The sequence below is a fragment of the Columba livia genome, chromosome 2 (assembly GCF_036013475.1).
Source record: "Columba livia isolate bColLiv1 breed racing homer chromosome 2, bColLiv1.pat.W.v2, whole genome shotgun sequence".
In the NCBI taxonomy this organism is placed as follows: domain Eukaryota; kingdom Metazoa; phylum Chordata; class Aves; order Columbiformes; family Columbidae; genus Columba; species Columba livia.
In genome coordinates this window covers 110,200,325-110,215,086 of record NC_088603.1, presented here as the reverse complement: position 1 = coordinate 110,215,086, position 14,762 = coordinate 110,200,325, and the positions used below count along the sequence as shown (strand labels likewise).

Below are 14,762 nucleotides of genomic sequence, written 5' to 3'. Positions count from 1 at the left end.
CGGCACGGCGCGCCGCAGGGGCGGCCGGGGCAGCGCAAGCCCCTCGGCCCTCCCCACTGACCTCAAGCCAAGGACAGCTCGGCGGTCCCGCTGCGCATCGCGACCCGGCGGGCCGTGTCGTGCTGCCCTGCACTGAGCCGAACGGGGCAGTGGGAAGAGCAGACCAGGAGAGCGAAGGGAGCGAGGGCCGGCGGCTCCTCACCTGAGACTGCCCCGGGAGGTGTTTTCCGCCGCCGCAGCGGGAGGCGCCTCCTCCCGCTCTCCGCGGGGAAGGCTGGCGTGGACGGACCCGGCCCGCCGAAGTTACGCGCCGCTGCGGAGCCGGGCTCCCACCTGCAGCGCCCGGCAGACTCCGACAGCCGGCACGGCTCAGCTCGGCACCGCACGGCTCGGCCCGCCCCCCCGAGTCGCGATTGGCGCTGCCGTCGCGACCGCCCCGCCTCCGCTCGCCCGCCCCGAGCGCCCGCGGAGGCGGCCGGACCGCGGGGCTGCCCGGGCGGCGGGGCCGGCGGTCGGGAGCGGGTGAGAAGCGATGCGGGGCATCAGCCGCCCTCCCCTACCCAACCCACTGTCCCTTTTTATTTTTTTTTTTCCTTTCATGGGAGGGGGAAAAAAAAAAAAAAAAAAAAGAAAAAGAAAATAATAAGAACATAAAAGCAGTTCCGTGACATTACTTTGTGCCATCACTTCGTGCCATTAGGCACAGGAGAGCCCATTGCCACAGCCGGCGCTGAGGGGCTCCAACGCGGACGCTGCTGCCTGATCTGGTCATTGGTGCCCTGAGGAGGCAACGGCAGCCCAGGCGCGGTTGTTGCAACAGCGTGAGTCCTCTGTGACAGACCCGGGGAAACCACAAACTTCTTGGCAACAGCCGAAGGACAGGGCCGAATGAGCACCCTCAGGACTTCCTGAGCAATGCTGCCTGCCAGAAAACGCGAACTCCCCATCCTTTTGGTCTCCTCTCAACAGCCCACAGCCGTTTCTTGCTTTCTTGTTTAAATTATGGATAGCTCTTGCACAAATGCACCCTAGGCACAGATAAGGGACAGTGTATGGAAGGTGCAGGACAGAAATTAGAATACAGTTGCACTGGTGGGATTGTGAAAAGACAGTTTGTAATCTCGAGATAGTGGCAATTCCCCCTTGGATTTGTGAGTGACCACCCTCAACCTCTGGAAAAGTGAGGTCACAGCTCTGGGACTGCAACCATCCCAGGATGGCAAACCCTCAGCCAGATTTGGAGGTGATGGGGATACCCACATGGAAGTGAGAAATTTCCTAGAGAAAATCACACCAAGGAAGAAGCAGAACCACACAGGGCTGACTTGTCTTGGGCAAAGGTGTTCTGAGGCATGCTGCGAGATAATGGGAACAGTATTCCCAAGCCAGCTGCTTTAGGTGTCATGCCTAAGTCGTTAACGCCAAGATTACACCTGACCCTGCTGAGGTCTGTAAGTCATGATGAGGCTGACTTATCCCTTGTGGGAGGCAGCCAGAACAGCCGCATTTAGAAAGCCTGCTGGCTACTCTGCATCGGAGCTTAATGCTCAGCAAATCCCTCTGCAGGGTGGCGGGGAAGGCCTTTTCCCTTCCTGCTGCTGAGCGGTGGGGGCAGGTGCGCTCCCTCCTAAATGCTGGGGCGTAAGGCTGTGGTAGGAAAGGCTGCGGTGTCCCTTGGCACTCAGCCAGCAGCCTCTGCTGGAACCTCTGCCTGAAGTTTGCTGGTGGTGCAAATTATTGCTGAAATCCACCACACATAGCCTTAAGAGTTCAAAGGATACCCATGGGGGAGATATTCTCATGAGGGGAGTGTGGGGTGCCAGCCGCCAGTGGCAAAGGTTGAAGTTCCAACTAGGACATTTTTGTACGGCATGAGAGATAATTTTCTGCGATAAGTTATGCTTAGGTTGGCTCACCAAGAACAACCTGCTATCAAAGGCAATTTTGTGGCAAGCAAATTTCCTGGTTGCCTGCATTTTTATTTTTATTTTTTTTTTAACTGGGGAATTATTGACTTCTACAGTTTTGCAAATTGATATATAAGACATGATGGGCTCAAAGACCCAGAGGCAAAATTAGCGAAAAAGCATGACTTGATTTTTCTGCTGTTCGGCAGACTGAAGTCCCAGGTCTATGGCAGGATGCACTGGATAATGTAAGGGAGCTGGGACCCAGCCCTGGCTGATGCATCTGCAGGCAACCATCAGCTGAGAGCCAGCACTGACACAGTGGGGACATGGCTCCATCTGAGGACAGCAAGGCTGGGCTTCCCAGCTGGAGCAGGGCTGTGAGGCAAGGAGTGAAGCTGTGAGCAGGAAAGTAGCTTCGGTCATGCCACAGGGATTTCCGCTGGTTACCACAGAAAGGACTGATGGTTCACCCCATCGTATAAGGGGTTTCTAAGGTCAAGGGGGGGCTCTGGGAAGAAGAAAAGTGTGTAGAAAAAGTGCTATAAAATGAGTGCTTGGGGTAAGGAGGGTCCCAGGGGAAGCTGGTGCTCTGCCATGGATGGCAGCAGGTACCTGGGACTTTAGGGGAGCCAGCTTCAGGCAGTTCGGAAGCCATTGCCCAGCCCCGCTTTATTGGACAAAATGGCTGGAGTGTATTTTGTTCCACTGATGTGGGAAAAGGCCGCGACAGTCCCTGTCGGGGAGGCATTAATTAAAGGAACTAATGGCAAGTTCCTAAAATATCCATCAGAGTGATCAGGATGTCTGCTGAGAGAAATCTGACTTGCTGGGCTTCAAGTTGTGCCAAGTCATTGTGTTCGTCAGGAAATGAGAGTGCGCTGGGGCAGGTAAAACAGGAATAAATCACATTGACCATCCTCCGGTACTTTCTGCTTGTATTTCCAAAGCTGCATTTTGGGAGGTAACTTACATACATTCATTATGTATTTACTTAATAGACTGTAACAACTCTGAAACTTTTTTTTTGCTTATATTGTGTTTAATGCTTTTAGCGCACTGTAGAGGAGTCTCTTCTTGCTAAAATTACCGTCCTAAGCACCTCTCTCTGAAATTCCCTTGCTAAGGATCCTTTGCAGAGGCTGCATTAGAAGAATGTTAATCTGATTTACGGTAACCTGGCATGACAACTTGTGGTAATAGGTGATACAAAATTGAAACCTTGCGACAAGAGAGGACATTCATCTCTGGCCACAATGTGAATGTGGAAGCCCCAGGGGGCTGGCTCGGCAGAGCACAAAGCCTGTGAGCTTGGGGTGATGAATGAGGGGAAGTATTTACAGCATCACTCTAAAGAGCCATTTACACCAGAGAGCATCATTATTTCCACGCATATCAGTATTTCCTAGTGCGGGCTGGCCTCACATAGCCAAACTTTATGTGCCCTCCGTATTATTTGTGTGGCAGTGGCAGTGTTTTTTTTTTTACTTTAAATGTATATAATTAATAATGCTTCATCTGCCACCGCTTATTAGCACACTGCCAGGAGACAGAGTGGTGGGAGAAGAGTGCCTGGCAGTTGCTGCTCTTCAAAATCCAAAGGAGTTCAGCCCTTCTTGACCTCCATGTTCTGAGGATGAGGCCAGAGGCACAGATTTACAATTAAATTGGGGTTCACATGAAAGGAGTAATAAATACTATAGAAATATACTATGCGGACAGCGTTTTCACTGTGGAAAGACCTTTTGGAATGGTCTCTGTGGCCCTGTCCTCATTGGCAACACTGCCTCTTGGCATCCTCTGGCCCCCAGGTGCATCCCACAGACCTTCCACTGCAGCACAGATCCTCACTCCTGTGCTGTGCAAATGGATTCTTGGAAAGTTTTCTAGTCTGACAACTCACCTGCTTACAGCAAAATCCAAGAGCACTTGTTTAGGTGTTCCATTTCCAGTAAATGAAACTATACACCACAGAAGCAGCTTTGCCCATACCTTGTCTTTTTAAATCGATGGGGTTTGTTAGAGGGACCAAGACAGTGTTTGTTACAATGTGCTGGTCTCTGGGGATTGCTTTTGAATCCAAGGCCATTATTATCTGAGATTAGAGCTATCCACAGCTTTATTTTTATACAATCATCAGTGCACATAATGTTTAAAAGACGAAAAGAAAGAGAGAGGGAACTTCCCTGCGCCAGCAAATATATGGTTTTGGGGCTGAAACAGATTTATTGAAATCAATGTGCATTTTATCATTGATTTCTTTGTGCAGTGAGTCCTCCTTTAAAGCTTGACAGCTTTTTCTTGTGAAACTGAAATGAGACTAACCTGAAGTATCAGCACTTAGTAGTTTGATACAGCACTTCTCTCTCTCTCTCTTGACTTCTGAGACACTGCAGAATTAGTTTTATTTAAAAATGTTTATCACATTTACTAAAAGTGCCCAGGCTTCCTAAAACAATACAAAAAACATGCAAAATTGTATTTGACATTGACAGGGGACTTGAGCAGATGATCAAACTGGTTGTTTATAGCTAGTTATGACTGTAATTATATGTCCAAATCATGCCATCTAATATTTTAAATTCATCCCACACTATATTTTTATGCACTGAAAATAATTTACTTTAGTATCATTCTTTCCCCATGTCACAAGAGCAATTTTTCACTGTTGATAAGATAATGTCATTTTTTGTTAAAAAATTGCAAATGACTCAGTCATTGCTATGTCACCTGAGCTTTCCTTATTTATGGATTGTCTCCTCATTTAGTGAATAATTTCAATGAATTCCAGAATAATAACAATCTGTAGTGCATATCTATCAAATGGTACAGAAAAGACTTTAAATAAATCACTGTGAATTAGGATCTCATAATACAAAATGCTGCTTTTGCAGCCTCCATAGCTTGCCCCCCTAAAATGAACAGCATGAAATATATTATTTGACATTTTAAGTGGACTGACCGCCTTCTATCATGAGGTGACTAGCTTGTTGGATGAGGCGAGAGCAGTGGATGTTGTTGACTCTAGTAAGGCAATCGACATTATTTCCTATAAGACCCTCACAGATAAGCTGACGATGTATAGGTTAGGTAAGTGGAAAGTGAGGTGGACTGAAGACTGTCTGAATAACCAGATCCAGAGGGTTGTTATCAATGGCACAAGGTCCATTTGGAGGCAAGTCACTAGAGGTGTACCCAGAGGCTCGATGTTGGACCAATACTGTGTAACATCTTCATTAGTGATCTGGATGATGGGGCAGAGTGTACCCTCAGTAAGTCTGAAGATGACACAGAACTGGGAGGAGTGGCTGATGCACCAGGGTGTCATGTTACCACCCAGAGACACCTCAACAGGATGGAGAAATGGGAAGACTAGAGTCTTATGAAGTTCAAGGAGAAATGCAAAGTCCTCCACCTAGAAAAGAACAATCCCAGGCATCAGTACAGGCTGGAGGCTCATCAGCTTGAAAGTAGCTCTGCAGAAAAGGCCCTGGAGGTCCTAGTGAACAACAAGATGACAGTCGCCAGTGCCTTCATAGCCAAAGGCCAGTGGTATCCTGGTCTGCATTAGGAGGACTGTTGCCAGTAGGTCAAGATAGGTGATCCTTCCCCTCTGCTTACCACTGGTCAGGCCACAGCTGGAGTGCTGGGTCCAGTTCTGGGATCCCCAGTACCAGAGAAACACGGACTCACTGAAGAGAGTGAGTCAAAGGCCCCTGAAGATCATTAAGGGACCCTGGCTTCTGAGGTATGAGGGGAGGCTGAGAGCTGTGGCAGTTCAACCTGGAGAAGACCAGGCTCAGGGGGACCTTCCCCGTGTGTATAAATACCTGAATGAAGATGAGGGAACCAGGCTCTTTTCAGTGGTGCCCGCTGACAGGACCAGAGGCAATGGGCTCAAACTGAAACACATGAAATTGCATTTGAACACAATCCCCCCACACTTCTTACAGTGATTATGATCAAGCACTGGCACAGGTTGCCCAGAGAGGTTTTGGAGTCTCCCTCCTTGGAGGCATTCAGAAACCGTGTGGACATGATCCTGGGCAAGTGGCTCTGGGGGATCCTGCTTGAGCAGTGTGGTTGGGCCAGGTGACTTTTAGAGGTCCCTGCCAACCTCGGCCACCTTGTGATTCTGTGACTAATTCAGATGCCCCACAGAGAAATACCTCTCAATGAGAAAACAGCAAAACACTGAAATTCCATGTTCTGACTTTGATGGAAGAAAATACGTTACACATCAATGACAACATGCCAGCGTACCAAAATCATATTATGCTTGTACAATAAGGAACATATTTTCATCCATTGCTACCAAATTTATGTCTGTGTTAATCTGAAAAATTAAATAAATCCACATAGATCTCCCAATTAGTAATGCAAAATATGTATATTCTTTAGTTTGAAATAAAAGTATTTCTGTTCAAAGTTTGTGATGAAACATGTACACTTGCATGTTTCAAATTAAAACAAGTTAGACAATTTCCAATCAGAAAGCTATGCCAAGACATAGGAGATGGCAGTAGTGCAAATTGGCCATTCTGGTCTATAATAGCTCATCAGACCAGGCCAAAAGTGCAGTAAAACCAGAGAAACATCTGTCCTTGGTCTGGTTGGCCTGAATCTGCAAGAGGCATATTGTGTTGTTGGACAGGACTGGTGGCTGCCTGCAAGTGTGAAGTCTGGACAATCACAGACCACACTGAAGTGGAAGGGCATTCTGATCGTCTTTCTTTCAAACAAAATGAAAGAGAAATTAAAACCTCATTTGTTTAGTGGTAATTGAAACAAGAAGACCACCGCCCAAGGTGCAAAACAATATAGGAAGGCTGGATTGGAAGCTCGGCCATGTGGCTAGAGGCGTTTCACTGGAAATTGGTTGCAAAAACAGGAAACAGGGCATTGATTTGGTTGAAGCTCTGCTTTAGCTTGTGGGTGGAAAGAAGCACTAAGTGAGCAGGCAGAGTGTGTGTGTGGCCCCAGAAAAGCAGTCAAGAGTAAATGACTTTTTTTCTTTCCAATCCTTAAAAGCCCAGGGAAAAAACTCTCAAGCAAGAAGACTGCTTCTAACTGTACAGTTCTCCTGTGTTTTTGTGGAAAAAATATTTATATTTTAAGAGATTTTACCCAATTTGAAAAAATTAATTTCTACCTGAAGTGACCCTAGAACTCTGTGCACTTTGGGTTCCTGTAAGGAGCAGCCTTATCTAACTGCAACGTTGTATAACCTACAGCACTTCAATCGGGCTCCCATAAAGCTGGCTGGAGTCCCATCCTGCTATCAATTAGAACTCTTCTCGCAAAACAGTCTGAAAAAGATGTGTATTACAGCCTTGGAGCTATACAGCTTCTCCCACAAAGTTATGAAACCTTTCTTCCTCTAGGGATAAACAGTAAAGCAGCATCCAATTTGTATGAATAACTCTTTCAGCTGCCTAAATACTTTCAGCTTGATGAATTTTTTAAGCTGTTCCGATTTCTCAGAATGTATTCTCAGAATGTTTCACACCTGTTATTTTAGTGCAAATAGTGGATGTGCTGGTAGCTGGTAGTGTTTCACATTTCCTTCTATGCTTTTAAAAGATTTGATGGCTTTTTTTAAATGATATAATATTAGTTAACTGTCCTTTAGGAGGTTTTACAGGTGAGGTTTTACAGGTAAGTTTTTAGGTCTGGGGTTTTAAGTCTGGATGTTCCATGGCATGAAAAAAGAAGCACTTGCTGCCAAAAACCCCTCTTACCTGATTTCAGCTGTTCAGTCTACTTGTGGTTTTTGTCAAACTGTGAATTTGCAGAAACGAGTGATCATGCATGGACTACTGCTTTTTTCTTGCCAAGATCTCTTCTTTAAATGTGATGCCATTTGTGTACAGAGCTATCCAGATGTGTGTTGCAGCTTGGTTTCCTGGGGCTGTCTGTGGAAATGCTCCAAGAGAAGCAGTGCTCTCTACCCCAGTGACAAGTCCCTTCAAGATGCTATATAGTGCTGGAGCAGCAAAGCTTTATTAAATTTTCCTTAAATGTGTCTCTTTTCAGTTTGTTGAAAAGCCATCCTCCCTTATAAACAGGTTCATGAAGCCCATAGAAAATGTTTTTTGTGATGTCTGAATGAACCTTTTTTAATTTGACAGTGGAAATTGTGATTCTGTAGTCTGAGCTGTTTGTTTGTAATCTGGGCTTTTTCACTGATACAGCAAAACCAGCTCAAATTTGAAGGTGAAAATTCTAGCCTTAATTTCTGTGCCAACACTCACAGAAGTAGTCTAGCAACAGAGGGGGACAGAAATGTATTCCTTAATCCTCTGAATTAATAGTTACCTCACAAGTAAAGATAGATGAACATTCATTTGGAATATTTATTTGGTGTATCTTCTGTCAGTCCCTGCCTCTCACTACCCTGTTGCAGTGCTAAGGACTCAGATACCCAAAGCATGATATGGCAGCTCCCCCATTTTTGTTTTCTCATGCACCTGATTTGCGGAAGCAGAGGGAAACCCGTGACAAGAGCCAAGGTGGGAAGTGTGCATAGCCCTCAGAGGTGGGAGGTAAGCCTTGATATGTAGGGAAAGGGGAGGAGAGAATGATTCAGATCCCTCTGAATTTGGGGTGAGCCTACAGATTGCAATCCTATAAACATTTGCAAGTTGCAGATTCCCTTACTTTTGAGTTCTCTCTTTCTTTTCTTTTTTTTTTTTTTTTTTTGACAATATGCAGTAGTGGGGGCTTATAATTACATTTTGCTGTAGCAACTGTGTCTGTGTTTTAGCCCTGGTGCAGCAGTGGGAGCTAGAACCATGCTGCAGGACCTTCAGCTCCTTATCACCAAAGAGCTGGGCTGAGGAGGCAGCGCCTGTCTTGCGCAGGGTGAGCTCCATGTTGTGAGGGCTTGTGCACATTCCTCCTGGAAATGTCCACCTCCAAGGCCATTTTGGGACTTGTTCGTTCTAGTTTGGGTAGGTGGGCTGGGAATTGGAGCGGGTGCCAACGCAGGTGCTGTGACTTATGGGGCTTGCTCCACTCTGCCCTGCCTGTGCTCTCCCTCTTACTGCCCCTGGCCACATCCCCAGTTGCGTGGTCTTGAGAAGACAACCCTGTCCTCCCTCTGGCTAGACAGGCATTGCATCTTCTGAGATAGGTGTGCTAGGATGGATGTGAAGAGCCAGGTCCAGCTCTAGGTGAGGATGGATTTATTTCTGTGTGAGCTGCCACAAGCCTAAAAAGACATTATCAGAGCATGCTCATATAGCTGCCTTTTTACTATTTTCTTTTAAAGCTTAGGTTTTATAGGGGAGAAAATAAAGATGACAAGTGAGCTGAAAACATTCTGAGGATCAGAAAATTTGTAAAGGTGCTTCCTGACAGCCAATATATTTTAACTATGGCATTCCTCTATGGCATTTACAGTTACTGTGACAGTTACTATTACAACTCCTTAGGTTATCCTATGTGATCGTAGAGCATGGATCGTGTACGTATTGAACCATTGCATGTACCAAAGGTGGATAATCTGCAGAAAATGCTGTATTAAAAAAAAACTGTGCTTGAAGCAGGAGTATCTAATGGACTTACACATGTTTTCAGACCATACTGTTCCCCTTAATTAGCCCACAGATTTCAAATTCTTGAGAGGAAGGGTTAAACCTCCTGACAGCTGCAAAAGTTTTCACAAAAGCAAGTGGTACATGTCTTGTTAAGAAAATCCAGAAAACTAGTCCAGCTTCTTCACATTAGTGTCTGAAAGACAGAAGATAAAAGCTACTTAGTGAGATGTTTGTTTCGGGTGAGTATCAATGTGGATTTTTTTTAAATTTAATTTTCGATTTTAAATAAAAAGATCAAAACTAGTGATTGAAACACTACCTCAAATAGGCTTCTTACTTATTACAGAAAGAGATTATTAACATTCTCGAGGGCTCCATTTAAAAAACAAAAGACTTCAAAGGACCTGAAGAATGAAGCAGATCCTGCAAACAATGGGTAGAATAAATGTAAAATAGCATCAATTAGGCTCAATAACTACAAATATGTTGACATATTTGACTACTTTTATAGTATTTCATAAGTCCACACAGTCTAATCAAATGTATGCAATTACCAAAGCAGTGAAGTGCATATATCTAAGTTCAGTTATTCTTTGATACCAGTAGCATCTTAATCACGAGTGGAGGAAGAAAGCTTTCCAAACCTGAAGCCATGATTTCTCACATTACTAGAAAGACAGTGAATCTATAAGCAAAGGATACAATTTTTCCACTTTTGAAAGCTGGGCCCGCAGAAGACAGCCATCTGCTTTGCTTGTGATTTCTAACCTAAATATTAATGTGGAGATTAGGTGTAAAACAATCTAACCACACAACAAAACTCTACTTGTAATTAATGTGCTTTTTACAAGTGAGACTGGATGGTCATCACTTATGGTCATCACTTCAGGGAGGCAACTGAAAAGAGCTTGTAAAGAGCAGCAGGGTTGTATCCTGGGATATTAACAATGCAGAGAGTGTCATATGTCTTCCGACTTCAGAGTGTTACTTCTATAAAGACTAAATAATGTACAAAGTCCTGGAAGAATAAAAACGAATATACATTTCTATGTACACATTATTTCAGTGTCAGCTGTAACTTTTTCTATGGATTATTTATGGCTTTTTGTCCCACAACACTATACCTTACACATGTAATCTAGCAGGCTGTCTTGCTTGCGGTGTTAAGACTCCCTTTGTCAGTTTGTTTTTCACAAACAAATTTATGTACTAAAAATCTTTCTAAGCTGCTTTCCCAAGAAGGACTTGAGCGTACAGTGGATGAGAGATTGGACATGAGCCAGCAATGTGTACTTGCAGCCCAGAAGGCAAATCCTATCTTGGGCTGCATCAAAAGCAGTGTGGCCAGCAGGTCGAGAGAAATGATTCTGCCCCTCTGCTCTGCTCTGGTGAGACCCCACCTGCAGTCCTGTGTCCAGCTCTGGGGCCCTCAGTACAAGGAAAGACATGGACCTATTGGAGAGGGTCCAGAGAAGGCCACTAAGATAACCAGAGGGCTGGAACAGCTGTGATGTGAGGACAAGCTGAGAGAGTTGGGGTTGTTCAGCCTGGAGAAGAGAAGGCTCCAGGGAGACCTTATGGCAGCCTTTCAGTACTTAAAAGGGGCCTATAAGAAAGGTGGGGACAGACTTTTTAGCAGGGCCTGTTGTGACAGGACAAGGGGTAACGGTTTTAAAATAAAGGAAGGGAGATTCAGGCTAGACATAAGGAAGAAATTTTTCACAATGAGGGAGGTGAAACACTGGCCCAGGTTGCCCAGACAGGTAGTAGGTGCCCCATCCCTGGAGACATTCAAGTCTAGAGCTGGATGGGGCTCCGAGCAACCTGAAGATGTCCCTGCTCATTGCAGGGGGGTGGACTAGATGACCTTTGAAGGTCCCTTCCAACCCAAACCATTCTATGATTCAATGATTCAACCACACCTGCTTATACCATGCCATACACACCATATGCCAGAGCTGTGGGCAGTGTAAAGAGGCATATGGCAGTGATTTCTGTGGGTGCTCCGTGATCCACCCTAGCAGAGAACGAAGCCTGACACCCGTGCAGGAAAACAGATATAAAACCTTAAAAGCATGATCAGTTCTTCGGGAAGAAGGTCAGCTGTGTGTTTTATGTGTTACCATTTCTCTGATAAACTGGTGACTGTGCTGGTTCAGAGGACATATTGTGCCTTCAAAATTAATATTACAGTCAGACATGTCACTTAACATTTACACCATGACCTCTTAGTTTGATGAGAGAAACTTTCATATCTCTATGTGATTTACAAAACTGTTTTTAATATGTTTTTACATTCTTTTGATAAGATTGTATGTGGTTTTATTGCTCGAGCACCTTGGTTCATAAAGCAGCTAAAAGAACAAAAATTACTTCAAAAAATAACCAATAAGCGCTCCCCTGAATTAGAACATTATTGACTAAATTTCATGCCTATAATAAAACAAATAAAGCAGGTTACTGGAGCAGAATTTTTGATTTTCATTCAGATTTGTATAAGACAGAAAGAAAATGGCTAATGGATATTGACTACCAAAGGTTACTGTGATGAAAGATAAAGGCTGAGAGACAGTTCAATCAGCACAGCGATGCCCAGGAACTTTTCCTCACACTGAAGATGAATTTGTGATACTATGGATTGCTTTGTCCTACATAGGATAAATTTTCCCAAGTCTTACACAGAAACTTTCAATTTATATTGCATTAAAATATCCTACATTTGTATTAGACATTTGTGGGAATTCCGTATTTTTTCATTCATTATCCTTTGTAAATTAAGTCATTATACAGGGAGTAAACCCTATGGAATAACTTTACCATGAATCAACAAGGATGTTTCAGTAGAAGTAACCGTAGAAGTTCAACTTACAAAAAATTTTGTTGTTGCAGAAATGCTTTTTCTGAAAATATTTTTGATGTAACTCCAGCATGGGAAAAAAAAATCAATAGCATCCATTGGCAAAACCATTCCATCCCTTAATAGGGGAGGAACAACACAGAATTAAAGATTTCACAGTATAAACTCAGTATTCTTAACTTCAGAATTCTATAATTAAAATCCTAGATTTATAACTTCAGTCCTAGAAACATATCTATAGCAAATATTATCAAAAGACAATATGATAAACTGGGATACTTTACTAGCCATTTTTATCTACTCAATTTAACTGTATTTTGGTCTAGAAAGTATTACCATTCCAAAATGAAAAAAGTGTCTTGGGACTGTAGATATAATCTCTTTTATCTTGCACATCGGCAGGAAACCATCAGCAATTGCTCCTAAAGTACATTTTAAATTTTGTTCCAGTCTGTGACTGACCAGTGTGGCTGATATAGATACTAATAGCCCAGCTCAGACTTGAGAGAGATGGAAATCATTCGGTCAGACCCACATGCAATTTCACTCACTGTACCCTAGGCCAAAGCAAAAGCCTAAGAAATAATTAATCCTTTGGAGAACTCTAAAACCTGCAGGTTGTGAGGTGTGGGCACTTCCTATTGTTTCCACAAAGCTCCAGTTTTCTTTTGGCAATAACCCTTCAAGATTTAAGAGGTGCAAGAACTGCTTGGCACAACCAAATGCATCCTGCAGACTTCAGACCGTCTTTCACATAGGTGTAACAGGAGGGAACATTTCTAGGTTTCCGCATCAGCATTTTGGACATAGAGAGGTAAGGAATGTTTTCAAACACTGTGTGTGCTTCCAGCAAAATGGAAAACTCAGGTAAATAAGCGAATGGTATATCTGGGTAACCCTTCCCAGAATGGTGATGACTCCTCTAGTTGGTTCTTACCTCAATGTATTTTTTTCTGAATAGAAATAGGGTCACTCTTGTGAGGCTAGGTTAATTCCACCTTGTAAGAATGATAATAAACTAGCATTTGTTCTGAAATAAAAATGAACTAATAAAATGAAGAAAATACATCTGAATTCTCTTTACTAGTTGTTTAGGCAAATAGTGTGAGGTACTTGATATGTTTCTGTTCCTTAGCAGTTACAAATGTTACTGTTTATTTTTTTTTTTAATGTCTTTCTCTGAATATTTTGCAATATGTATTTAAGAATGATGTCCATAATTTTTTCAACAGTGAACTTTTGTATTGCTGGTAAACACAAACACGAGATTTTTGAGAATCAAACTTGCTTCAGAGTTTAACAAATAACTGTTTAAATCCCTCATCTTATCAGTCTTTATTTGCCTTTCTTTTTCCTTTAGTCTACTTCAATCAATTCAACTCTTGCAAATGGCCCCTTTCCACTGTGCTGCAGAGCCCTGTTGTCCTGGGGATAGTTCCAGAGCTGCCCACAATTATCTCCAAATGCCTTCAGCTACCAGGCTGGCACCTACGAGAGGTAAATATGACTCAGCTACTTTTCTGGTCAGCATTTTTGATCCTTGCAAAATAAATGGTGCTGTAACCATCTTAATTCCTCTGATTTCTACAACTAAGCAATATTTAAAAAATACTTTAAACATTTTTGCAAATATGTTTTATGTATTGTATCTCTTTTATATATATATTTATTCACTTGGAAAGAAAGAAAATTGGGCAAAAAAGAAATCCCCTTCTAAGTTGCTGAACAAAGTAATATTACAATAACTTACATAGTTGGAAGAAAAAAACACATTAATTCTGTGTTTTGATTAATAAACCATTTGTAGGAAGAAATACTGTATTAGAGCTAAAGCTATATCAGGTAACACACTCTTTTCAATGAAAACAGTTTTCACAGTGGAAACATCATATTGTTTATGCAAAGTATTTGGGCTAAGCAAAGGCCTTTTCTAAGTCTCCAAATCCTTTTATTGCTTTAGCAAAGACCTCTACCATTGATTTTATACTCTTTATATGGATAAAAACATTATTCAAGAATGAGAAAGGTTTCCATTGAAGTCACTTATAAAATAATAAATCATTAGCTTGTTTTCTTTCTGGAGGGGATGATGCCAAATAACTAACTTTTATTATAGGTCAAATATCACCAGTACTCAGAGTCTTTGACACACTCTTTAAACACTTTGGTGTATCTATAGAAATGCACTTTCCACTGCTGAGGACTTCTGAGATCCCAGCTGGCCAAAATGTATTTTTTCATCTCAGTTTACCCATTCAGCTCCAGTTCAGTCCTCTTCTTCAAAGGAGGAGAACTTCACTGAAGAGTCAGCGGATACAGGAACAAAAAGAAGAATTTTGTTTGTTTGTTTATAATTCTCCTTTGTGAGATGCCCCAGGAGTAAAAAAGAGAATAGTTCACAGTCTGGTAAGATCAGAACAGCAAAAGTATTAGCAGCATGGCACACAATAAAGCATT

At 42.9% G+C, this 14,762-nt stretch overlaps 1 protein-coding gene across 2 annotated transcripts in view; it reads right to left on the bottom strand.

Annotated features, from left to right (window-relative positions):
* Positions 1-397, bottom strand: part of EPB41L3 (erythrocyte membrane protein band 4.1 like 3) — a 148,553-nt gene extending 148,156 nt beyond the window's left edge. For both annotated transcript variants that reach the window (XM_065053201.1, XM_065053204.1), the window contains exon 1: positions 203-397. The gene's annotated coding sequence lies outside the window, so the exon portion shown is untranslated. The remainder of the gene's footprint in view (positions 1-202) is intronic.
* Positions 398-14,762: the final 14,365 nt, after the last annotated feature.